We start from the raw sequence: 25,808 nt of genomic DNA on the forward strand, positions 1-25,808 counted from the left end.
ATAAGCAGGGTGACAATATACAGCCTTGACGTACTCCTTTTCCTATTTGGAACCAGTCTGTTGTTCCATGTCCAGTTCTAACAGTTGCTTCCTGACCTGCATACAGATTTCTCAATCACGGGTCCACAAATCGCTGTTTTTTACAGAAGTGATTGATCGGATCTACTCAAAGTGTAAACCCACACATCTGACAACCTAGACACTGCACTTTTTAGAACTCAGTTTTGGTGAAGAAATACCCACGTGAGAACAGTGGGGGGTAGGTCTGGGGATGTTCAGGCAAACATGTTTTTTATAAGAAGCCACGGAAAGTAACTGAAATGACGATGGATGTGGACATGGCAAAGCCAACTGTGGCATTTGAAAACCATACGAAATACTGAGCACTGGCTTAAACAGCGAGGCCAAAACACAGAGGACATGGAAAGACCTCTATGTGGAACGTAAAAACCAGTACAAGTGAATGCATGTGCAGAAGGGAGCCAGACTCGCCGATGCAGAGAACAAACCAACAGTTACCACTGGGAAGAGGGAAGCGGGGAGGGGAAAACGAGGGGCAGGGGATGAAGAGGCACAGACTACTGCACGGAAACTAGGTGAACAGCCAAGGCAGACTGTACAGTGAGGGGAGTTCCAGCCATTGTCCTGCAATAACCGTTAACGGAGTATGATCTGTAGAAAATGTCGGGTCGCTCTGCTGCACACCTGGTATTAATTCAATATTGTAAGTCAGCTATACTTCAATTAAAAAAAAAAAAACAAAGATTTTGGACTTCCTTGGCAATCCAGTGTTTAAGACTCTGCCTTCCAATGCAGTGGGCACTGGTTAAACCCCTGGTCAGGGAATTAAGACCCCACATGCCGCTGTGCAGTATGGGCAAAAATCTGAAAAACAAAAGCACTTCTAAGATATTGTTGGGAGAAAAGGGGGGTGGTTCCTGAATGTGTCTGGTATTGCACCATCTATGTTTATAAACTACGCAAGGCAGCAGCTTCTCTGTGTACACAGATTTATGTCTGTGTGAAAAAAAGTGAAAGTATTAGTCTCTTAGTCGTGTCCGACTCTGTGTGACCCCAAAGACTCTAGCCCTCCAGGCTTCTCTGTCCATGGGATTCTTGATGGCAAGGATGCTGGGAGGTCTTTAGGATATCCAGCAAAGGTTTCTCACTATAAGGAAAATACAGGTGAGTTTTGTTGTTTCTTTGGACTTTTGTCTGTTTTCCAGGATAGAGGTTATTTCTGAAATTTAATTTTATTTAAAAAAAAGTTTTGTTTTTTTTTTAGATTTTTTTTTTTTTGACGTGGACCATTTTTAAAGTCTTGATTGAACTTCTTACAATATTGCCCCTGTTTTGTATTTTGGGTTTCGGCCATCAGGCGTGTGGGATCTTGGCACCCGGACCAGGGACTGAGCCCGCACCCCTTGCACTGGAAGGCAAAGTCTTAACCACTGGACCACTGAGCGAGGCCCTGAAAATTTTTTTTTAAAAAGGATAAAATTGTGTGAGGCAGTGCATGTTTACAGCACAAGGATGGATCCACTCTGTAAGAGAAGGCAGCCGCCCTGCTGCCCCAGCCTGGCCAGGTCAAGGCGCTCTGTACTTCCCGACGCTATATACCTTTAATACTGTCATTTTACCCTGTTAAACCTTCCAGTCCTCTGGCCACCTGATGCAAAGAGCCCACTCATTGGAAAAGACCCTGATGCTGGGAAAGATTGAAGGCAGAAGGAAAAGGGGATGATAGAGGATGAGATGGTTGGATGGCATCACCGACTCAGTGGACATGAGTTTGAGCAAGCTTGGGGAGCTGGTGATGGTCAGGGAAGCCTGGTGTGCTGCAGTCCATGGGGTATAGAGTTGGTCGGACATGACTTAGCGACTGAACAACAGCAAGCCATCCTGAGCTGAGGGAGACAATCGCCCTTCCCTGTGAGGGTGTCTGAGGAGCTTCTAAGCCTTTCGGTTTTATTCTCAACTCTAAATCTAGGAGGTGGGAGTCGGCCTTTCCCCATGACATCTGATGCTTCCTTCACTCTCGTCCTCCTTCATCCCATGTCACCCACCAGCAATCCTGCCCCAGAGGCCCTCCTGGGTCTGAGGGCTCTGAGAGGACCCTTAATGATGAGGGAACCAGGGAGACGAGGTCACAGTAAGTGGCCCAAGTGGTCAGGCTCCTTGCCTGTGGCAGGCCACTCTCTATGCAGCTCCCCCTAAGCTTTAGAATTCTTTGCAAACTTCACAGAACACAGGGGCTTAAACTCCAAGTTGTGACAAAGCCTCTGAAACCACACTGAGTGGGAAATCTTCGTCTTTCTGAGCATACACTCTGGGGGTGTGCGAGGGTGGTAGGATCTCCCAGGAGAAGGCAGAGAAGGAGGCAGCAATGGGGTCATGGAACGGGGAGGGGGATAGGCTTTGAGGTCATCCCTTTTTAGTCTGGAGGCTGGGAGGGTGTCTGCGGAAAGCAACCCCCAGGGCAGAGGTGTAGGACGCATTGATTTCTCCTCACAACAGAGCTGCCTGAAGCCCTCAGTGCCCTGGCTCCAGAGCCCCGAAGCAGGTTTGTCAAATCCCAGATCAAGAAGTGAGGGTAAGTGGGGAGTCCTTTTAGTGAGTTGCAAACAAATTAAAAAATTTACTTCTTTTCCAATTTGGATTCCTTTTATTTCTTTTTCTGCTCTGATTGCTGTGGCCAAAACTTCCAGAACTATGTTGAATAGTAGCGGTGAAAGTGGGCACCCTTGTCTTGTTCCTGACTTTAGGGGAAATGCTTTCAATTTTTCACCATTGAGGATAATGTTTGCTGTGGGTTTGTCATATAAAGCTTTTATTATGTTGAGGTATGTTCCTTCTATTCCTGCTTTCTGGAGAGTTTTTATCATAAATGGATGCTGAATTTTGTCAAAGGCTTTCTCTGCATCTATTGAGATAATCATATGGCTTTTATTTTTCAATTTGTTAATGTGGTGAATTACATTGATTGATTTGTGGATATTGAAGAATCCTTGCATCCCTGGGATAAAGCCCACTTGGTCATGGTGTATGATCTTTTTAATGTGTTGTTGGATTCTGACTGCTAGAATTTTGTTGTGGATTTTTGCATCTATGTTCATCAGTGATATTGGCCTGTAGTTTTCTTTTTTTGTGGCCTCTTTGTCAGGTTTTGGTATTAGGGGGATGGTGCGGTGCTTCTCAAACATGGTCACGGTGCTGCCTGGGCAGGGCCCTTGATTCTGAATTTCTAACTCAGATGATGCTCACGCTGCTGGTCCAGGGACCACACTTTGAGAAGCAAAGGACGAGAGGTAGATGGGAATGGACAAGACATGTCAGTGCAGTGCATAGGGTAAGATTACATCTCGTCTTATGAGCTTTTATCTCAAGTATGTGTGTGTGTTGGGATGTGTTCTTTTATAATGCACTGGGATCTAAGAAAGTGAAAAACACTGAACTGAGATCAGAAGGAGGACTGGAGTCGAAAGGCAAACACACTCAGGTGGACCTGGGCTATGGATCATTCTGACTCTATTTTAAACATGAAAATGTCCCTCTTAGGGACATATGTCTTATCTGGTCCTGAGTTGCTTCCATTACAAAAATTTGAACTTGTGCCATTTCCTTTGGCGTGGGATTACATACAGGGGTGAGAAGGGCATATCTATTTTGGAGTCTCATTTCAAAACCTCCCAATATCGCCGAAATCAACTGGCACAAACAGAGCGCCTGGGAGTTTCTTTCATAGAAATGGCAAAGTGCGTCTATCAATGGAGCACACGCAGCCGGGCGGAAGGGCCCACCAATGGCCGCTCCATCAACCTTGGCAGATGTGTACATTACCCTTTGATCTCCAAGGATGCTGTATTTAGATGACATAATGCGTTTGGGGTTATCTTTCTCGAAGGTAGAAGGGACGTAAGCAGATACCCACTCTTGCAAGATAAAATTAGCACCTCTTTGCTGGAAGATAAACATTTTTCGGCAGGAAAGCTCTGATTAAAGTACAAAGCGGCCAGGGGTATTAGGCTGCACCCCTTTGAGTGAAATTCCTATTTATAATAAAAGGAAATAGCACTGCTATGACATAAAGCAACGGGGAGCTGCCACTCCCGTTGGAAAGACGGGGCTTCGCTATTGCAGCTGTTTTTGCAAAGGACCACTGTGGTCCAAACTCTGGGTTGAGGGTGGACAGAAGAAAGTGGGTGCTCTGTGTGGAACCCTCACCCAGAGACAGCCCCACTGATCCTGGCACTTTCTGTCCCCGCATCTCTGGACTGCTGTGAGCAGTTGTGGGGTCTGCTCCCTGCCCAGCAGAGCGGGCACTTCCACCCACCTCTGTCACCCAGCTGCTTACCCTGGCAAGGGTTGGGTCAGCCCAGGATGGGCACCATCTGGAGAATTCCTGCAGAGGCGCTGTGTAGACTAGCTCTGGACACCCTGTCTAACCCCCAGATGCTTGGTGCCTATTCCCACAGATGCTTTTTGCCCACAGGACCCCTGTCTCCATGTCTCTCCCTCCACACCTGCCTCTGGTGGCTCAGACGGGAAAGAATCCACCTGCAATGTGGGAGACCTGGGTTCTATCCCTGGGTGGAGAAGATCCCCTGGAAGAGGGCATGACAACCCACTCCAGTATTCTTGCCTGGAGAATCACATTGATAAGAGAAGCCTGGTGGGCTGCAGTCCATGGGGCTGCAAAGAGTCGGACACGACGGAGCGACTAACACAGCGCAATACCGGACTGTGAACCAGATGAGACCCGGTACTGTCTGAGGCTGGGCAAAGAGGCCAGGCATGCACAGGGCTTTAGACTGTTTGTTTTTCCAAACTGAAAGGTTACCCCCACCATTCCTTTCCCATGTATGCACGTTAACGGGGGGTTTCAATGGTGGTGCCCACCCCCCACGAGAATGCCAAAAGCTAGGCTGCTAATGGTGGCCCTGCCCCTCCCTTCCCAAGCCAGGCTGGTTAGTAAGGGCACTTGGCTTCTATGGTGTCCAGGCTTCCTCTGCAAACACCCCCAGATGCGGCTGGTACTGAGACATGGGGGAAGCGGGGCAGGGCACAACCTTTAAAAGAGTGACAGTCATTGAGAACATGACAAAATCTGGAACCTACTAGGGCCAAGATGGTGGAAGATTTGCCTTCCAGGGGACCTTGAGCCTCTTTATGCGTTCATTGTAACACATCGAGGCCAACCATCAAAGACCAAAGAGTGGGTGGTGGCCTGATTTCTGGAAATCCCCACCCCTTTCAACCCACTCCAGTGCTCTTGCCTGGAAAATCCCATGGAGCCTGGTGGGCCACAGTCCACGGGGTTGCAGAGAGTCGGACACAACCGAGGACGCAAGCATACACACTTCCCAAAATAGTTGGGACAGTCCCCCACTCACTAGCCTGTGACATCACCCAGCCTATAGAAGCTACCCCCTGTATTTCAGGGACTCCCTCGCCTTCTGAGACGGCCCACATTTTGTCTGAGGAGTGTGTATCTCTCTAAATAAATCTACTTCTTACCTATCACTTTGTTTCTCACTGAATTCCTTCTGTGGGGACACATATAGAACCAGAGCTTCAGGAAGTCCTCAGATCAGGTGTGCAATTTCAATGAAGACAGTGGTTTCCACTCCCAGCCTCTGGGTTCCAGTCCCAGTCTGAGCTGTGTGGTTTCAGCATCACAGTTCGGCCCTTTGCAGGCTGTCTCTAACCCCAGTCCTCTCCGCAGGTCAGTCCTCTGAAGCCTGAGTTTCAGTCCCCAGCCCCGCAGGTACCAGCAGCCGCAAGTCTCGGGCTGGAGACCACAGTGAGGTGGCATGACTCTCTCTCTGTTCTGGCTGCCACCAACCAGCCGCTGTGATCTCCCCCGAGCCTCCGAGGCTCCCCCTCTGTCCCTGCTAAGGTCCCCGCCCGAGAAGGGGCTCCCCACGGTGGGGGGACTTTCCTCCTTTCCAGCTTCCTCCTCGGGGTGCAGGTCCCATCCCGATTCCTTTTTCTCTTTTTGCTTTCATCCTGGCCGGTTACGTGGAGCTCTTTCTTGCATCTCTGGGTGTCTGGGATCCTCTGCCAGCGTCCAGTGAGGTATTCTCCGGGAACTCTTCCACGTGGGGATGTATTTTGGCTGTATCTTCGGCAGGAGCTGGGCTCCGTGTCCTATTCCGCCATCTCGACTCCTCTCTGTGCATGTAATTAGGCTAAGGGTCTCCCGCTGAGCTCCTCCTGAAGTAGGCCTGGGTGGGCTTCAGTCCAAGGACGGGTGTCCTTATAAGAGATGGAAGAGAGATGAGGAGAGGTGGTGTGAAGGCGGAGGCTGGAGGGAGGCGGCCACGAGCCAAGGGACCACTGCAGTCAGTGCGGGGCCAAGACCCCACAGCTGGAGCCCTGTATGGGAGACCTCCCCTCCACGAAGGATTTTAAGCAAGAGGATGACTTGCCAACACCTGGGGAGTGGCACGCTGTGCTGGCCGCCATGTGAGAAGGTCTTGGAGGGGCGAGGGTGGGTGGGGAGGAACAGCCGTCTGCCAGGGTGACCATGTGGCAGAAGGAGACAGTCAGATACCTGGGGAGTCCGGGGCACGGACGCTGATGCCAAGGCTCGCCAGGACACTGCGTCTACTGGTCCTTTCAGGGCCTCAGTGGAGTCTTAGCTCAGTCCTGTCCCCCAGCGGGTGCAGTGGGTCCCCAAACCTGTCCTGTGGTTTCTTCCTCTGCTCCAGAATGCTTAATTGGAGCAGACACCCCTGGCTGTTTGCTCCAGGGAGGGGCAAGGGGTAGCTCAGAGTGGATTCCTGGGTCGTTGGTGGGGCACCTGCTCCCACAGTCAGTTACAGCAGTTCTGGCCCCTGTCACTTTGCTCATTTCATTTACTCCTGTCCTGGGTGACCCAGGAGTAAATGCGGCTGCAGGAGGGGCCCCCTCTCCCTTTCAGGATGTTCCCCTCAGGGCTGGGCTCTCGGGTCACCCCCTCCCAGGACCTGTGCTCACAGGGCAGCGTTTCTCCTTGGGGGCCACATGCGCTTAGACTCACGGTCTTCTGACACTGACTCTGCACGCAGCTGAATGGGACTCAGAAACTTGCTGTTTGGTTGCTCAGTTGTGTCTGACTCTTTGGCAACCCCATGGCTCCTCTGTCCATGGGATTTCCCAGGCATGAATACTGGAGTGGGTTGTTATTTCTTCCTCCAGGGGATCGTCCTGATCCAGGGATCAAGCCCACATTTCCTGCACTGGCAAGCAGATTCTTTACCACTGAGCCACCAGGGAAGCCCCTCAGAAACTATAGTGATGCATAAATTCACCCACATCTTCTGTGCTAATGGTGAGAACAAACACTGACCCGGAGTGTCCCTTGTGCGCCTTGTAAGGGCTGCCCCTTCAAAGTGAGTGGTGATTTGACCTGGCCCCACCCTTCCTGCTTTGGAGAGTCCTCCTCTATCCCCTCTCCAGCCCACTTTGGGTTTCCCAAATCTCTTCATCAATCCTGGTTTGGGGAAGGGAGCCTGCAGGTAGTCATTTACACCTTAGTATAAATTTCTGTCACTGCCTTTCTGTCCCTCTTGGGGAGGGCATTTTGTAAGTCACAACTCACCGTGAATTAAAGTGATATGTTCCCCAGAAAAACATGCCAGTGAGAACGGGTGAGCCAGGCACGTTACCTGTGCCACCCCTCTCTGGCGGTGGTGGTAGCTTTGTTGTTCAGTTGTGTCCGACTCGCGTGACCCCATGGACTGTAGCCTGCCACACTCCTTGGTGCACAGGATTTCCCAGGCAAGAATACTGGAGAGGATTGCCATTTCCTTCTCCAGACCCCTCTCTGAGGAACCCTGAATTCTCTGCCCTCCACTATCCAGACTGCCAGGAGCCTGTAAGTGTGCCTGCGTCTCTAGGGAGTGTTCCAAGACTCCTCGCCACACCTGACACGTCCCCTTTGCTCTGTCTCTTTATGATCACAGACACGTGCACTGGATTGTCGGGCCTATAACAATAGTGTTCACACTCCTTCACTTCTCCAAAACCAGGGTCTCGTCTCAGCCCCATCATCATCGACACACCACATCCCCATGCAAACCATACTCAGCTCACCTGGAGAAACAGGCTCCTCCAGTCCCCTTCTCCAAAAAACAGTTCTTTCATTTTCAAAGACGGATTTGATATTTGATACATCGAAAGGGGGAGGAAAAGCTGCAATGTCATTTCCACTTTACCGTTTAGTATTGATTTTGTTTTCAGTTACATCTTTGTAAACCTTGTTCAGGCTTTGGCTTAATCCATCCTGGTTATTGCATGGATTCTCCTTGCTCAAGACCTCTGAGATCTCAGATCCTTAGAAATATTCCCTCCAAGTCCTCAAGGATCACCTGATTAATTTCAACACTTCAATCCGGCCCAGAGCAGATTGAGACAAACCCTGAAAAGATTATGGTGCTATCCCCAAGCCTGTATGAAATTCAACATAAAAGCAGTACTCAATCACAAAAAAGGAGGTAAGGAAATTCAGCAAAGTGCTAGCTAAGGGCTGTGATTATATTTACAATTAGTATATTTAATGTGGTTTGGTTTACTGGTTCATTTTCTTTTCTGTTCACTGAGTCTCAGATGTGTACAATTTTTTGTCACGTTTCCCCCCTCTACTGGCTTGTGTAATTTTCTTTTTTATCTGCTCAAAGTTATGTAGTAGCCTAGATGGATACATGTGTACCTATGCTGAGTCCCTTTGTTGTCTACCTGAAACTATCACAACACTGTTAATTGGCTATGCTGCTGCTAAGTCGCTTCAGTCGTGTCCGACTCTGTGCGACCCCACAGATGGCAGCCCGCCAGGCTCCCCCGTCCCTGGGATTCTCCAGGCAAGAACACTGGAGTGGGTTGCCATTTCCTTCTCCAGTGCATGAAAGTGAAAAGTGAAAGTGAAAAGTGAAAGTGAAGTCGCTCAGTCGTGTCCGACTCTTAGCGACCCCATGGACTGCAGCCCACCAGGCTCCTCCATCCATGGGATTTTCCAGGCAAGAGGACTGGAGTGGGGTGCCATTGCCTTCTCCGGTTATTTGGCTATACTCCAATATAAAATAAAAAGTTAAAAAAAATCAGTTCTATTTGTGTGTTTCTACGTTCTTTTGGAACATTTTACGTATTATATAGATTCACATTTCTTGCCTTTAATTTCTTTTTCTTTTTTCTTGGTGTTTAACTTCTATCCATAGGGCTTCCCTGACAGCTCAGCTGGTAAAGAATCCGCTTGCAATGCAGGAGACCCCGGTTCAATTCCTGGGTCAAGAAGATCTGCTGGAGAAGGGATAGGCAACCCACTCCAGTATTCTTGGGCTTCCTTTGTGACTCAGCTGGTAAAGAATCCACCTGCAACGCGGGAGACCTGGGTTCGATCCCTAAGGTGGGAAGATCCCCTGGAGAGGGGAAAGGCTACCCACTCCAGTATTCTGGCCTAGAGAATTCCATGGACTTTTAGTCCATGGGGTCGCAGAGTCAGGCATGACTGAGTGACTTTCACTAACTTATATCCAGGGAAGTACAGAAAGTGTACAAGTCTTAAATCTATAGCTTGATGGTTTTACATGTGTACGCCTCAATACAAGGTATACACCAGCACCCAGAACCCCCCAGCCAGAAGACCTGCCCGTTCTCAGCCTAAACCCTCCCCAGAGATGGCCTCTATTCTGACCCTATCCTCAGTGCATATGAGAAACACAGAATTCCTCAATCATGGTCTTGATCTGGATGGCCTGACTGGGATCTGGGCAACCCGCTGGGGTCTTTGTCCTTCCTGGCAAACTCCCAGGATCCCTAAGAGTGGGGCTCACGCGAATGTGCCCCATTCCCCAACCTGTCTTTGCGGTGACATTCAAGCCATGGCTCAACTTCTCACGGCCTCCTGCTCATGCAATCTGCCCCCTTCCACCATGGCTGACCCAGAAGGTCGACGTTCAACCCTGCCCAACCGATCACGGCCAAGCAATGTACCAGAAGCCTGAACACTATGTCCTGAGGAGTGTACTTCAGACAGGGACCTCTGCCTGTGTGTCATCCTGGAATATACCTGGGCTCTGCAGGCAAGAGTCTGCAGACCTGGCACCTAGCCCTGAGGGATGCTAAGTCCCTCAGTCCTCCTCCACCATGCTGGGATCCTGGCAGACATCACCAATTGATCTTCCACTCCCTCCCCCCGACAGATATCACCAATCCATCTTCCACTCCCTCCTCCCCAGCCCTGAGGGAGGCAGTGTCTAAACCAGCCATCCTCAGAGCCAGCTGCACATTGGGGTGCTTGGGTGCTTTGAAAGCAACCTGATGCCTGGGCCACACCCCCAAGGATTCTGAGTTAATTAGTCTAGGGTGTAGCCTCGGTATTGGTTTTTCAAATTCTCCCCTGGTGACCCTAAAGTGTGGTCCCGGTCGAGAACTCTTGCTCCCAGTGGAGGAGCTCGGGCAGCCACCCCCACCAAGCAGGTGAAGCCAGTCTGCTCTAAACCCCGCCACCCTGAGTGGTTCACAGACTGACCCAGTTGACTTGGGCATCCCTGGGTACTGGCTGATGAGGGACAAGCTCAGTACCATCCAGACCTGCTCATCTGAACCTGCACTTCAGCCAGACCCCCAGGCTCGTGTGCGCACCGAGGAGTCCCCAGGTGCAGCCCTGACACCTGTGGTTTAGCTCAGCCCACCTCCTTCTACCACTCACAGGTGTGGGTTTAAGAGAGCATGCTTCCAGGATTGTCTTATACTGATGTGGCAATCTGTGCTTTTTCTTTTTTCTTCCTCTCTCTCTCTTTTTTTTACATATGTTCTTAATCAACAGAAATGTTCTCCCCATAGTTTCTGTAAATAAATCCCTTAATATGAAAGCTAATGTCCTCTGAAGAACTCATGATAATTAAAAAAAAAAAAAGTCTTTTCCCATGAAGTCCACTTCCCACAGTAAAAGTCTGTGGTACTTTCACTTTGGAGGCAAAGGTCCAGGGGCATTTCCACAGGACTATGTCTGGGGGTCGAGTGGGTTGGTCACAGCTATATATGTATTTAAGAAGAAATCCACAGAAAACGTTAAGAAGATGCAAGACTTTGGTGGCTAGTGGTAAAGAGTCCACCTGCCAGTGCGAGAGGCTCAGGTTCGACCCCTGGTCTGGGAAGATCCTCTGAAGGAGGAAACAGCAATTCTCTGGAGGAGAATTCCAGGGACAGAGGAGCCTGGCAGGCTACAGTCCACGGGGTTGCAAAGAGTCAGACACGACCAAACAACAAATTACAGAAAAAAAGATCACCCACAACCCCACCACTCTATTATTTTACGATTTTTGTATTTGAAAAATGTTGCCATCATTTTCATCATATATGTGTGTGGGTACTTTAAGAACATTCTAGCACCTTGAAGAACAGTGTGTTTATTAAGGTGATTTCTTAGAGGCGAAAGATTTAAGTTGGTAGTTAAAGGAAGAAGGTAGGAGGCAACCTTACGAATCATCATTTTCAGGTGGGGAAAGGAGACCGGACTTGGTAAGTAATATGCCCAGGGTGGCACAGCAGCTGAGTGGCAAAAACCTAACCAGGGACTTCCCTGGTGCTCCAGTGCTTAAGACTCTTCCATCCAGTGCAGGGGGTGTGGATTCAATCCCTACTCAGAGAACTAAGACACCACATGCAAAGGGGTTTAACCAAGCCTGTATGCTGCAAGTTCTGAGCCCCGCGCCACAGTGAAAGATCCCAGACACTGCAAGGAAGATTCCACGTGCTGCAGCTAAGCAGCAAATAAATAAATAAATATATATATATATAAACAAAACCCAAACCCAGGTTTCCTGATGGTGGAATTTCCTGGCATACCGCTGAGCCAGTCCCTGGGGTCTTATGGTCTACTCTTTTTTTTTTTTTTTTTTTATGGTCTACTCTTATTTTAGTCTTTCATGTAAGGGGGTGGCATTCCATTAAAAAAAAATCTATTGCTCTCAATCCATTCGGGTGTTTTCCTTTCATGGTCTGAGTTAAACAGCAAAATAGCAATTGATTATTTATTGCAAGCCAACATTTTGCCCATCCCTGCTGCCCTCGTGCAAACAGGGAAAGTGGGATCCCGAGAGGGCAAGCTACTTGCCTGAACAAACACAGCTCGTCAGAGGCAGAAGCGGGCTCTCAACTGGCTCTGCTGGACCCCCCAAGCCTCCGAGAGCCATGCTGCCCAGCCGCTGTCGGGAAGCCCCCAGGCCTCCAGCAGAGCCAGCTTTGGGATGTGAGGCTGCTTATTGTTCCTGGGGCTCTCTGTGCGGCCGATGATGTGTCTGAAGAGAGTGGAGAAGGAAGGGGCCTCTGGAGGGCTGACCATCCAAACAGATGTGACAGAAGCCTGAGTGTAGCTGGGGCAGCGAAAGGCTGGTGAGCGGGCAGGGGGCCTGTGGGTCTCTCATGCTGTCTTGCGATAATGTCACGTGTTGCCCCCAGTGAGGAGGGGGCCCTGCACATCCTTCCTTGTGCTCCAGGGCACCTGCTGCCGGCCAGCTCTTCCATGGGGCAGACCCTGGACCGCCCAGCTGATGTGGGAACCATGCTGCCTGCCCCCCCAGCCACGCTGCTCTCCTGGTATTTGAGGACGTGGCCCAGCTTTCCAGATGGGTCCCCGACACAAGCCGTGTAGCCCACAGCTGCTCAGAGAAAATAGAACAGGCCTTGGGCTGAGACCCCACCCCCCAGGTCTGCACGCTGTGACTGTACGGCACCTCTGATGTGCTGTGCACTTATCCTGTCCTGTTTCGTGTGAGCCTGAAACAGCTCCCCTAGGCGGGGTGCATTCCAGCCCCACTTCACAGGTGAGCAAACTGAGGCTCCAGCTGGTGAAACCACTTGCCCAGGTGACGGGCTAGCTTGTGACCTGGGCTTTCACAGCTGGCACTGGACCTGATGTGGCAGCTCAGGGGCTGCAGCCTGGGCTCTGCGGGACGCCTCTGTCATTTTCCAGCACTCGGGTCTTCAGAGATGGACTGGCCTCTTTGTCTCAGTCTCCTCTTCTAGGAGATGCAGGCGATAAGAAAGCCTGCCTCCTGGGGTGACGTGCATGGGTGCTAAGTCACTTCAGTCATGTCCAACTCTGTGACCCCCATGGACTGCAGCCTGCCAGGCTCCTCTGTCCATGGGATTTTCCAGAATATTGGAGTGGGTTGCCATGCCCTCCTCCAGGGGTTGTTCCCCACCCAGGGATCAAACCCGTGCGTCACGTCACCTGCATTGGCAGGCGGGTTCTTCACCACCAGTGCCACCTGGGAAGCTCCTGGGGTTACAGAGGGGGCAAGCAAACTTTTCCCTGAAGCCGATAGACTGCAGGGAAGACATTTAGACTCTAACAGGTCCCTACAAAGGCTGGCTGTGACCAGGCATCCCTGAGCACTGCCGAGCTTCCCTGGGTACCCATCTTCCTGTCTCTCCACATCCCCGTGTCAAGTGTGGGTAATGATGGCCACTGTGAGGGTCCCTGAGAAGAGGGGAGATGAGGTGGGTGAAGCTGGTGTTCCGAGTGTCTGCAGCGTCCTCTGGACTCGCGTGTTTCTTATTTCAAATGTGCACCATGTCTTCAGATGCCCTTGCAGTCCTGGCTGGGAGCACACTTCTCTCTGATAGCAGCCGTGAAGTCAGCATAAAATCAGCACGTGGAATGTGGCCACCGAGCCAGGGGTGATGGCCTTTATAAGTGCTGGTACTGGAGGGTGAAGCTGGCAGAGGACCCCAGGGGACACTTGGTGACCCTCTCCTTTAAAAGGAAAAGGGAAATGGCTTCTATTTAGGCTGAAGCAACTTTCTGACAAAGAGAAGGGAGAGGCTTTGTAGGAAGTTATTTTTTAAGATTGTGTTCGCTCAGGGGCTGTTACATTCAAGTTGTGACTTAATAACAAAAGAAATTCAGCTGGCATTTGGCCGAGTTTAGGCTGGTGTCAGCTGGTTCCAACAGGACCTGAGGAGCAGCGGGTTCTGCGTTGGTCCCCGTGGGTGCTTCATCCTTCCACGGACAGGGGTGCCATCCTGTCAAGGAGGCCCTGGGGGCCAGGGTAGGGGCTCAGTGAGCCTGGACGATGGTTCCCGCCGCCATGGGCTTTTCTCATTAACCCACGGTCACACGCGGACCTGACCCAGGCATGTGGGTGCAGGACGGATGGCCGTCTCTTGGCTTTGCTAATTGGGGTTCTCTTCTCATTCCAATCAGGTTCTGCTCTTCATCTGAGCAGACGAGATAAGAAGGAAGCTGGGGTTTCCTAACTAGCCAGCCTAGCAGGGCCACACAGTCAATTCTAAGTGACCAGCCCCAGCGAGAATCCTTGTCAGTTTGGCAGTAGGCTCATTCCCCTGGGAGCACGTCGGTGTGATGACCCCAGGGAGGCCAGAGTCGAGTGGAAGCCCCTTTGAAATCTGGCTGCAGACGTTGCCTTGAGCCGAGATGTCAAGATTCCTTTCCCGAGGAAGAAGTGCGTCCGAGCTGCTGCCCGGTTTGTCCAGCAGAATGAGAGAGCTCGGGCCGCCAGCTTGGACCCGAAGCCACAGCTGCTCTCCGAGAACAAAAACAGCACCGATGATTAAGGGCCAGTGACTCTTTTTATTGCAGGCTTGGAAATTATCAAAATCAAATCAAGCCACATAAAACTGTACCCTTCTTTTGTGTCTTTTCATCAGAAGGACTTGAAGAAAAAAAAGATGTATCAGCATTTGTTGGTTTTTTTTTCCTTCTAATATATACAGAAATAATACCAAAAAGAGGCGCTTCAATGACTTTGCAAATTAAAGCAAGAAGATGCCAACCTTAGATTTTTAAAACCATCACATATCTACTGTTTCCAAGTCAAAACTAATAGGTAACATTGATAACGGATTTTTTCCCAGATTTTTTTTTTAATCTGAATATAAAAAAGTATTATATGTTATATTGACATTCAGGCTAAATCTTTCCCTTATAAGGTGTTTGACATAAATAGTTTTTATTATGTGACTCTTAATGGGAAGAATACACACATTTCTTAAAGGTCCCAGCTGCTATTGTTATTATCCGAGACATAAAATTGGAATCCCAACTTCCAATATCAAATTTTAGCACAAACCCTATAAAATGTATCTTGTCAGAATGTGTCAGAACCGCTAAGCTCTTTTCGGCTGAACAGACTGCAGCTGGCGCTTGGTCCTGGAGGCTGAGACTCCACTCTGTGTGTCCTCTGGGTTGCAGCAGTGAACCGGTCCGGCTGGCACCCCGCTGCAGGTCCGGCCGCGAGGGAGGCGCGGGGTCAGATGAGCATGTCCCAGCGGCCGGCCCGGTGACACGAGCCTGCAGGGCCGGGCCAGGGCCTGGAGATAGGACCCGCCAGCAAGTATGCGGAGAATGTTTTTCTTCGGACTCTCCGGAGGCTCGCAGACCACAGGGATTCCGTCCGCAGTGACAGCCTTAACATTTGCCAGAGCCCTGGACGCCACTGCAGAAATGGCATTGCCCACCCGGAAAGTGAGAAGGTAACGTTTATTTTTGTATTTTTTCTCTCTCTCTCCCGTATACAGACTGGAGAAAGACCACCAAGCGTGGGCCATTTTTTTTTTTTTTCCACCATGATGTACAATTCACATTTGTTAATCAAAAAAAAGTGCCCGAGGTCATCCACCTAGACTTTTTTTTTTTCTCCTTCTTCTTAAACAGGAAACGGGTTTCAGATGTTTATATGTTAAAAAGTAAGGCTACTAATCTGTTTAGCCATTTACCAGACCCTGGTTAACTCTCTCTTAACATTTTAATGTTCAGACTTCATAGAATGACATTTAGTTTTATCTCTCTTGTTATTTAGAATTTACAAAAAAAATCTTTCGATAGTCACCTGCTTTGGGGGAGCTGTTCCAGAGGAGTTTAAAATAAATGAGTTTGGTAGTTTGGTGACCTTGTTCTCTTAGTGGCATTGGTGCCATGCAGAGTGTGTGCAGAATTCAGCATTCTCAGGCAGTTTGTTAAGACAGACTGTGGACATACATCTTTCCATGCGCCCATATTCACAAACAGGCGTGTGCTGAGGCATCTTAGATTCAGAACAGAGATTCACAAATGCACGCCATCAAGAGATCCATAGCGACGGCAAAATTAGTTCTTTTACACATTGGCTCTTTTTCTCATGATCAGTGTGATATTTTCCACTGTTCTCAATATTAGGCTGTGAACCATCACAGAGAACAACCTTTTCCCAAGCGGGTCCGTGGTCATTTAGCCTGACGTTTGGAAATCAAAGTTTGTTTTATTGATGGATTTTTTTTTTCCCCTCACTCCAGGGGTGGGAATTTTAAACAGTTGCTGGTGGTGAAAATGTCTCCCAGTTTAGCACAGCACATCAGTGATCTTTTTCTATGTTGGGGAGGTTTACATATCTATAATTTAGAAGAAGTGGGTACAGATAGGAGAAATGTGAGTGCTTCTGTGAATTTGTTAGTACTCAGATCACTGGCTAAAAAGACTCTTAAACAGAGGTCAGAGCAGAAGGAATTCTATCCCTTGCTAACCCAGATCTGATGGCCCTCAGCGTTTGACCAAATGCTTTCTATCTGCAGGTTGTATAAAGAGGCAAAATGATGGATTTGGGAGACACGTCGTCAAGGAGAGAGAGAAACAGCTGAATTGAGACCAGCTCTAAGAATCAACTGAGCGTTCTCTGGACCAGTGAAAGAGGTATTTGTAAAAATGAAAACAAAGACAAGAAGCATTCTCAATTTCCCTATAATTGTCCTTGCCTGTCTCCTACACAAATATATATTTCCATGCGGCAGAAATACACTTATTTTCTTCCTCATCAGTTATCAGCAATGGCTGGAGAAATAATGGATACAAGTGTAAAAACGGATATGTAATATATGTCCCAACTCTTTCAAAATAGGGGTGGGATGGGTTCGATAAAAAAACATTTTAAATATGTGCTTTTGACAAGCAAACAAAATCTCAATTCCTCAGGGCTTATTTTAATTTGGTGTTCGGATGGTACAAGGCTACCCCAGTACAGGCGTTAGGAACCCTCAGTGCAAACATAGGTCAAAACGGCGACGGCACCACCTGCCTCAAAATGTGAGCAGCAAGCACAGAAAAGGCTTCTGGTGTGAAAGGAGTGCCTACAGAGCGAGTCTTCAAAACGTCAGCACCAGCAGAGATGGATCCGTGTGGAACAAACGCACACCAGCCCCAGTCTTTCTCCAGGACACGTCTGTGTTCCCAGAGACCCGCATCTCCCGCATCTTGACTGAGGAGAACACTTTTGGCTTGGGGAGCCCCGGGATGCTGACACAGCCATGGGGAAGCCTGGTGCGGTGTGTCCGCAGACAGAAAGGCCAGAGCGGTCTGCGGAGGACAGGGGTCTGCAGGAGGGTGAGGAGGGCCGCAGTCTGGGCAATGGTAATTTCCTCCACCCGGGGAAGGGCGAGGGGCACTGGGCTCAGACGTCGCTTGGCCCTCCTGTGTGAAAACCCCAGGACGCGAACCACTCTGGGCCAGGACTTTCTGTTTTAAAAAATCTTTTTGGCCCCCAGACCGTTATGAACAGAAGAATGCCGAAGTCTGCAACTCCAGGGCAATCACCGTGTCAGCTCGGAGCCTAGATGTTTCCCGAATGAACACCTGGGTGATGTAAATCACCCCAGGGGTAAACACTTCAGGCCTGGATGCAGGCTGGGCGGGGTGCACCCTCCCACCGGCCAGGTCCATAAACCAGGCGCTGGCCGGCCCTGCAAACGCTCCTTTCACCGACAAAGACCCCCTCCCAGCCTGGGAGCAGATGCCTGCCCGGAGGTCGCTCAGATAACGGCCAGGAGGGCTCCCATCCTCCCTGCTGGCCAACTTACCCTGTGCTGCTCTGGGGGAGTGGAGCTGTCAGAGGTTTCTGTCCTTATGAATGACTTTACCATACCTACAGGCGGGAGTCGGGGCTACTGGCTTTGAGCTGGGTATTTGTAGAGGGCGGCATGCAAAGATGAAACCTAAAAAAAGACGGTTTGTGCTTTAATATCATGATAGTAAAATCATAACAGGAGTAATAGCAGTAATCTAAAGAGCTGTATGAAATAACCCCTGAGACAGTAGAATCAAAGCGGCATTTCTTCTTTTAAAACAGAGTGAATTAAGATAGTAAACTCTCTCTTCCCCATCACTGTCTTAAATTCCTTGACTTTTAATGGATGACCATTCGGTTGGTATACACCACTGTTACAAAAATCCCTGAGTAGGGGCGAGTAGATGGTAGATGGCAAAATATATTCCTGCAAAATCACCAAGTTGAGAATTTCTTTACGTTCTGATGCTCCAAGTTAAGAAAAAGGTCTCTCCTAATTGTCGGGCTAGGAGGGGTCTTTTAAATGATATCGCCTGTCTTTAGCCAGACAGACGTGAGGACGAGCAACGTAAACATTATAAAAGCAGCCTTCAGCACTGGCTTTTTATGGCTCTATCCCTTTCCACTCGCAGCACGAATTAGAGAAACACAGAGAATTCGAGAGGAGTCATTCTGCCTCTGGGATCAACCTTGCACCAAAGAAAAATAACCCAGAGAAATTATTCTGCCGCCCGAAACGAAGGCAGGATCAAATGGTCGCTGATCAGAGCAAATGTTTAAATTGGATAAGTCAAATCGAGTGTTATTAAATAAAGCTTGTTTAATGTGTCTCGGACAGAAAACGTCTTTTGAAGAGTGCTGTAAACCTGATATTAGGAATCTGGCCGAGTGCACGTCTTGGGGCTCGACCGGTGTGCACCGGAACCCATGTTCTTACGACAGAAAATGTGATATTCTCCCTTCATGAAGTATTTTTTTTCCCTGTGTATTAAATGAAAGCAGAAAGGTTTTTAGGTAGTTCTTGAAAACTAGTTAATAAATAGGAGACAACCGACCCACGTTTTAATGTTTATTCGTCAGGCTCAGCTCTGCTTGGACAGCCGGGGGATACCGGGACGACGTGCGGTGCTGGGAACGCCGGCGTGTGGGGTGGCTTTCCCACCACAGCGCAGTGGGGTCGCAGCTGACCCGTGCTCTCAGCAAACTGAAAACCACTCTCTAATGAGTTTTACAATATTTACATTTTCAATTTTATTTATAGGATGCCAGATGTCTACATTCAAAAGAAAAAAAAATCATTTGGAATATAAGATCCCACCCCTTCCGCACACCCGGTGGCGTCTCAGGCATTTGTGCGTTCCCACTACCAGAGGGGTGTGTGTGTGTGTGTGTGTGCCTGCCACCTGGGAGCTGGGGTTGGGGGCCTCTCGGGGGGTCAGGGAGATGGCAATGGGGCCTGTGTCCCCACTCTCTGCATGACCAGGAGCCCGTCTTTATTTCTGGGCCGCATTTTCTCCTTCTGTGAAAAGGCTGGGGCGCATCCTAGCACTGCGACTCTTCGCCCCACTTAAGGGTCACCGTGTCCTCCTAAAGCCCTTCCAGGGACCCCTGAGAAGCAGCTCGGAGCAGCCCTGAGAAAGTGGCTGCGCAGCATGCCTGTGAACTCGGGTCCTGGAATCACTAAGGGCTTTTCTTGCTTCGCCCCTAAATGCGGTCTCAGAGGGACTTCCCTGGTGGCGCAGTGGCTAAAACTCTGTGCTTTCACTGCAGGGGACTCGGGTTTGATCCCTTGTCTGTGGACTAAGATCCCACATGCCATTCGACACAGCGGAGAAACACAAATAAGTAAAATAATAAGAAGAAAATAAGAAAGAAAACAACGTGGGCTTAGAGCATCCAGCCCACAGCAGGGGGGACTGAAAGGTGCTTTGAAAATGCAGATTGGGAATTTTATTCACTTTGTTTTTGCTGTCAACTGACTCAGCACCCAGACCCAGTGACCAACAGCCCCGCTCTGCTTTATCTCCTGCATTTCAGCCACGTCTTGTCTCCAAGTGACACAAGCTCTGCAGATTCCCCTCCTAAGACCTCATCTGCCCCAGGCCCTTGCTGGGAAATTGTCTCCCCTTTCCCAACACAGACAATGAACAGTGTGCCTTCTAGCTCGTGCCCACTTCAATACCCAGCCTGGTTCCTTCCTGTGGAGCAGTGCCGGACAGCGGTGCGGGCAGCAGCAAGTGTCCATGTCCTGCGCGTGACCGGGGAAGCACAAAGAGGGACGGGGAGAGACCCACGGCCCCTGCAGCTCCCGGGGGGTCTCCCCATGTCACCTCTATCACTCTTGGGCAGGCATTGTTGCCCCACTTCTTAGCAGACGCTTCAAACCACCGTGCATCCTGCAGCCCAGTGGGACTGCACTGAACCTCCTAGGTCCTTGTCCGGCTTGGACAGAGGGTCCGGCTGAACATGTCTTGGGACGGAGGTTCTCAGCGTGGCCTGGAAGCCCCGGTGGGGCAGGCAAGGCCGCCTGTGTTCTCGCATGCCCCAAGGAGGGGGATTCCAGGCACTCGCTGCTTTAGCAAAGCCTCCCACGCTGCTGCTGCTTCGGTCGGTGACCCAGTAAAAGCAACTCCTCGGGAGCCTAGTTCCCATTCCCTCCGAGGCTGCAGCAACCTTACACCTCTGGCATCAAAGCCTGGACCAAAGGCCAGGAAGGAGGCGGTATCGCGGGCCTGGGACACAGGAGGAGAGAGGAGACTGGTGGGGGAGGGGGGACAGATGGACAGGAGGAGAAAGCCTGTGGAGCGGCAGCTGAGAAGCTGAAGATAAGCAGGGAGGGCAGGAGGTGGAGATGAGAGAGGCCGGGGGAAGGGGAGCTGGGGGCAGGCGGCAGGGGTCTCGTATCTTTCTCCCCTTCACCATTTGGCTCACGTCTGCTCCAGAGACTCTGTCTCCTGCTGGTCCCAGCCCTGCCTGTCCTTTCTGGTCCCCTAGAGCTCCGATGGTACGTATGCCCGACCCCACCCCAGAGACTCGGAGGGGGTTGCACCAGGAGTGGAATCCAGCTTCAGCACGTTCTACCTGCTCCCAGGCGGTCAGGTGGATGGTCAGGGGCTGAGACCCTTGATCAGAGCCTCAGTTTATACACTCTAACTTCCTTCATGAGCTTGCACTTGGCATGCTGGGGACTTCAGAGGTCTGTCTGTCCTTAGTCTGCACCCACATTGGGTGAAAGCCTGCAGTGGTCCAGGGGCCACCTCATCTATACAGAAGCATCACCTCCATCAGTCAGACACTCGGGTTGAGGCCTGGTGAGGCAGATGCACCGGGTGCTCTGACTCTGTTCAGTCCCCTGAGGTGGTCTGCCTGAAGGACCGTGAAGGAGCCCCTTCCTCGTTCACCTGTGTGAACCCCCACCCCCACCCCTCGGCCTCTCTGTCCACCCCCACCCCACTGGCAAAACCAAGAGAATGAACTGGATGGCTCTGAACAGTTTCTGAGCCGAGACCCTGACTTGCACAAGAATCCCTGGTCTTGGCACACAGCTTTCTCTTTCTTAGTAAACGCATCGACAAAACAGAATACAAAAATGTCTTCTGAGAACAGTTCTGACAAAACTTCTAAAATCTTCTTAAAAAAATGATCAAGTCTTGATGACGTTGAAGCATACATTCCAGTTATTTGTTTGAAGTAATTCTGATGTCTCACTGCCCCTCACTGCTTTGTAAATTGCAACTCATCACTGACTCAATGGACGTGAATTTGCGGAAACTCGGGGAGATAGTGAAGGACAGGGGAGCCTGGTGTGTTGCAGTCTACGGGGTTGCAAAGAATCAGACATGGCTTAGCGACTGAACAACAACAACCATTATTGAATGTTAACACAGAATATCTGGCAAGTCAGGCACTGTTTGGGAAATCTCACGTGGCTTCATTCAGTTCACTGTGGCGATGACCCTGCCGTGCAGGCATCACTTTTGTGTCCATTTTACAGATGGGGTAAGTGAGGCACAGAGGTCAGATATGAACCCAGGTGGTCTGGCACCACAGGTGGTCAGGGTTGGGGAGCCAGGCGGGCAATACCGAGTTGCAAGATGGAACTCTGTTATTTAGGAGAATTTCTGAGATGCAGCCCCAGCCAGCCCTGCCGCTCTCTGTGAGTCTGAGTCACTTTTCCTTTCTCAAGCCCAGTTTCTCTCCCATAAAGCAAGAGAGGGCCTATGGGTGTGCTGCCTCTACCCCCTTCCACCACCAAAAGTAAGACCACCAATCCCCTCCTGCATACTTTCCAGGGCCTGACCCCTGAGCTTCTGGTTTGTGATAAACTGGGCTCTGTTCTTAAGGAAGAGAAGAATGTTTTCTGGAAATACCAAGCTGGTCTTTGCTGGGAAAAACCTTGAGGCAGAGGCACAAGGAAAGTGGGGCAGGCTTGGACACACAGCGGGACCACTGGCTGGCTCAGGGACTCTCTGACATTCTGACTCTGGGACAGGGAGGACTCTGAGCTCTGGTTTCTCTACGAGACGGCAGGGGGACAGACACACTGTGGTTCCTGTGGAGCTGAGCTTCCAATAGCCCTGGAGTCCAGGAGCTGGATCCCACCTCTCTGTGAATCCAAAGGAGGAATCCCACACACCTTCTGGGTCCCATCAATCGGGAAATCTCAGCTCTGGGAGGATTACACAAGGCAACACTCTACGTTCATGAAAGACCAGCCCAGAGTTTTCCATAGCCTTCCAAAGTCATCACAACAAAAAAGCAAAGAGCACAGGCAGGGCTCCTGTCTATAAACATCTTCTCACCAACCAGAGGAGAGATGTACCACTGTGAACCCATTTTTCAGATGCAGATACTGAGGCACAGAGCAGTTATGAAATTTAACTAAGGTCACACTTGGAGCTGATCTCTGATCCCAGACGGTCAGCCTGAAGGGCTGTTAATCATCAGCTTCCCCAGTTTCTCCAGGTACCCAAGAGGTAGGAGTTATTATTATTATTGGGCTTTGGTCAAAAATAATTTTTTCTTAGACAGCCGGCACAGCTACAGAGAGTCACCACCAGAAAACAACGCCGAAGCAGCCCACCCACGAAATTCACACACAAGAGGGATGCGAGAGGAGCACACACCATGTTGGCCAAGCTGTCTCCTCAGCTCTCCGCCTCTGACCCTCACCTCCTTCCTGCCTGTTACTCAACACCGCCTGACATCATGTCTTGAGTTTGCACTCACCCAGAAAATGTAAGCTCCTTGATGTCAACTATTTTTGTCTATTGGGTTTGACATCATATTCTCAGCACCTAGAACAGTGCCCAACACATACAGCTTCAGCAAGTATCTTTAAATAGGTGGATACATGCTCCGTGCTGTGCTCAGATATTCAGTCACGTGGTGGCCGAGTCTTTGCGACCCCAAGAACTGTAGCCTACCAACCTCCTCTGTCCATGGGATTTTTCCAGGCAAGGATACTGGAGTGGGCTGCCATTTCCTTCTCCAGGGGATCTTCTCTACTCAAGGACTGAACTCGCATCTCCTGCATTGGCAGGCGGATTCTTTACCACTGAGACACCTGGGAAGCCGAAGGATGAATGGGTGATGCTTTTTTCAGAGCTTTGTCATCTTTCTGAACCCTCTTTTAAAAAATCTGTAAAATGGGACTTGTGGTTGCCAAGGGTGAGGAGGGTAGAGGAGGGAAGGACTGGGAGCTTGGGATTAGCAGACACAAACTATTTCATGATGGATAAACAACAAGGTCCTACTGTAGAGCCCAGGGAATGATATTCAATATTCTGTGATAAACCACAATGGGAAATCTGAAACAGGATATTATATACATATATATATATATATATATATATACATAACTGAATCCCTTTGCTATACACAGAAATTCACACACTGTAAATCAGCTCTTCTTCAATAAAATAATTTTGTTTTAAATGTCTATAAAATGGGCTGCGTGCTCCCCGCTGTAGGGCAAGAGGAGGCAAGGCTGGTCAGCTGTCCAGCTTGTCTTGTCCCGTGCATCTCAGCACAATTGGCCGAGCTGTACGTCCTCCCCAGACGCCCAGGGAACCACCCGCCGCCACCACCCCCCTCAACCGCCCCATCTGCAGCCTGTGAGGCTGCCTGTTCTGGAAGCTGCCACCGCTGCCCTCCGGAGTCTCTGGGCTTTGTCTGCCCCATGGCCTGTGATCTTTCAACAGTTAAGAGCATCGCTAATAAGAGATTTGAGAACAATTTGTGTCACTTGGAGAAGGCTGGGTTTCTGGAGGGTGGCTGGATTTTAGGTATTGAGTGAGCTGAAGTCTCTGCTAATTCCGCTGACTTCAAACAATAAACAGCCTCACACCCTCCATTGTTCTGGGGCCTGGTGCGGGCCCTCCCCCGGGAACCCTGAAAGGATTCCTTAAAGAGTGGGTGTTGACCTCTATCTCACATGGGAGGCTCTGCTCCGGAGAAGGTCTGGCAAATGGCAGGGCAATTTAGCACTGGGTCCAGAGCCCAGTCTCCTGACCCACAGAACCAGAGTTTCCACAAGCCCATACCCGCCTCCTGGGAGGACAGCCCTGCATGCGGGGCGTCCCAGGGCGGAGACTGCACACACACATGGCCCTCCTGCGTGCTCCTCCCAGTTGTTTTCGTTCACGGTGGGCAGGGACTTAAAAATGAGCATACGAGGATATGTATGAACTTAAACCTTGAAGATGCATTCCAATATATACTAGGTGAAGACAAATATAGTTTGATTCCACTTATGCGAAATACCTAGAGCAGACAAATTCACAGGGTTAAGAGAGTACGTTGGTAGACGCCAGGGGCTGGGGCTGGGGGTGGGGGGTGGGGATTTAATGTTTAATGGGGACAGAGTTCCAGTTTACGAAGGTAAAAAATCTGGGAGATGGAGATGGTGACGGTTGCACAATAAAGTGAACGTACTTGGTGCCACAGAGCTGTACAATTAAATATGGCTAAAACAGTATGTTTTATATTATGTGATTTTTACCACAATAAAAAACATTAAAAAAAATAAAAACAAACTTGCATTTATTTCTTTTGAAAACTAGGTATTGTAACATGTTTGTTATAAAACAAAATATTTATTATAGAAACTATATGAAAAATGTAAGTGCTTAAGGAGTGATTTATTAAATAATCCTGCCATCCTGGGAATCACTGCTTGTATATTTTGCTGTATATACAGCTTGAATTATTATATAATTTTAGATCCTGTTGTTCTCATTACTATTTTATCATCAGATATTTTCATTTCTTTCAATATTCTTGGGAACTCACATACTTTAAAATCGGAAAATCAAACCGTGTCGTGAAGAAGGCAAAGTCCAGAGGGGAGAATGATTCTGCCAGTGGATGGAAAAGCTAGGACAGACACGCGGTGAGGACGTGCGGTTAATGTCGGCCTTGGAGCTCATTGTGTGTTTGCTGACCCCATCCCCTCCTCATGGGCACCGAGGCTGCTCCTGAGTACTCATCTTTATAAACACTGGTGTGGACAGAGGTGCTTAGATGTAAGTCCTCGTGAACCTCCCCATTCACCTCCTGCAATAATCTCCCAGTAGAGGAGTCATGGACCAAAGCGTGTGGACATGTCTAGCCGCCCCAGAAGCCTGCACCTTCTTTAACCACGTCTCCCGGCAGTGTGTGCGAACAGCTCATGGCCTTGGACAGTGCTGAGCAGTGAGACCTTTAACTTTCTTTCTTTGTTGTTGCCCAGGATTTCTCTAGTTTGGTTCCAAAACACCCTCCTGAGCCTGGTCTCCCGAGGGAGGGAGCTGGATTAGCCACGAGTCCCTCCGAGGGAGAGCATCTGGGGAGTTCAGGTTCTGGGGAGTTCAGGCTGCAACCCCCCCACCCCCAACTCGTTTTGGTTTTTGGTCTTGGCCGCCTGGGGGGATTTGCTCCGTGGGGGAGCGGGGGTGGGGTGGGGGGTGGGGTGGAAGGGCAGGCAGACTTGCAAACTCTCACCTGGGG

At 49.8% G+C, this 25,808-nt stretch overlaps 2 long non-coding RNA genes across 3 annotated transcripts in view; one reads left to right on the forward strand and one right to left on the reverse strand.

The window, feature by feature from the left end:
- Positions 1 to 25,808, reverse strand: part of LOC138419720 (uncharacterized) — a 386,183-nt gene that overhangs the window by 105,227 nt on the left and 255,148 nt on the right. The window contains exon 3 of the long non-coding RNA XR_011249042.1: positions 17,833 to 17,967. This is a non-coding gene — a long non-coding RNA (uncharacterized lncRNA). The remainder of the gene's footprint in view (positions 1 to 17,832; positions 17,968 to 25,808) is intronic.
- On the forward strand, positions 13,936 to 18,873 carry LOC138419719 (uncharacterized). 2 transcript variants are annotated; one of them, XR_011249040.1, is made up of 3 exons: positions 13,967 to 15,480; positions 16,555 to 16,672; positions 16,952 to 18,873. It is a non-coding gene; the product is annotated as an uncharacterized lncRNA (long non-coding RNA). The 2 variants fall into 2 exon arrangements; XR_011249041.1 differs by lacking the exon at positions 16,952 to 18,873 and having other exon boundaries at positions 13,936 to 15,480; positions 16,555 to 16,950.

Source organism: Ovis canadensis, chromosome 14 (genome assembly GCF_042477335.2).
Source record: "Ovis canadensis isolate MfBH-ARS-UI-01 breed Bighorn chromosome 14, ARS-UI_OviCan_v2, whole genome shotgun sequence".
NCBI classification, from domain to species: Eukaryota; Metazoa; Chordata; class Mammalia; order Artiodactyla; family Bovidae; genus Ovis; species Ovis canadensis.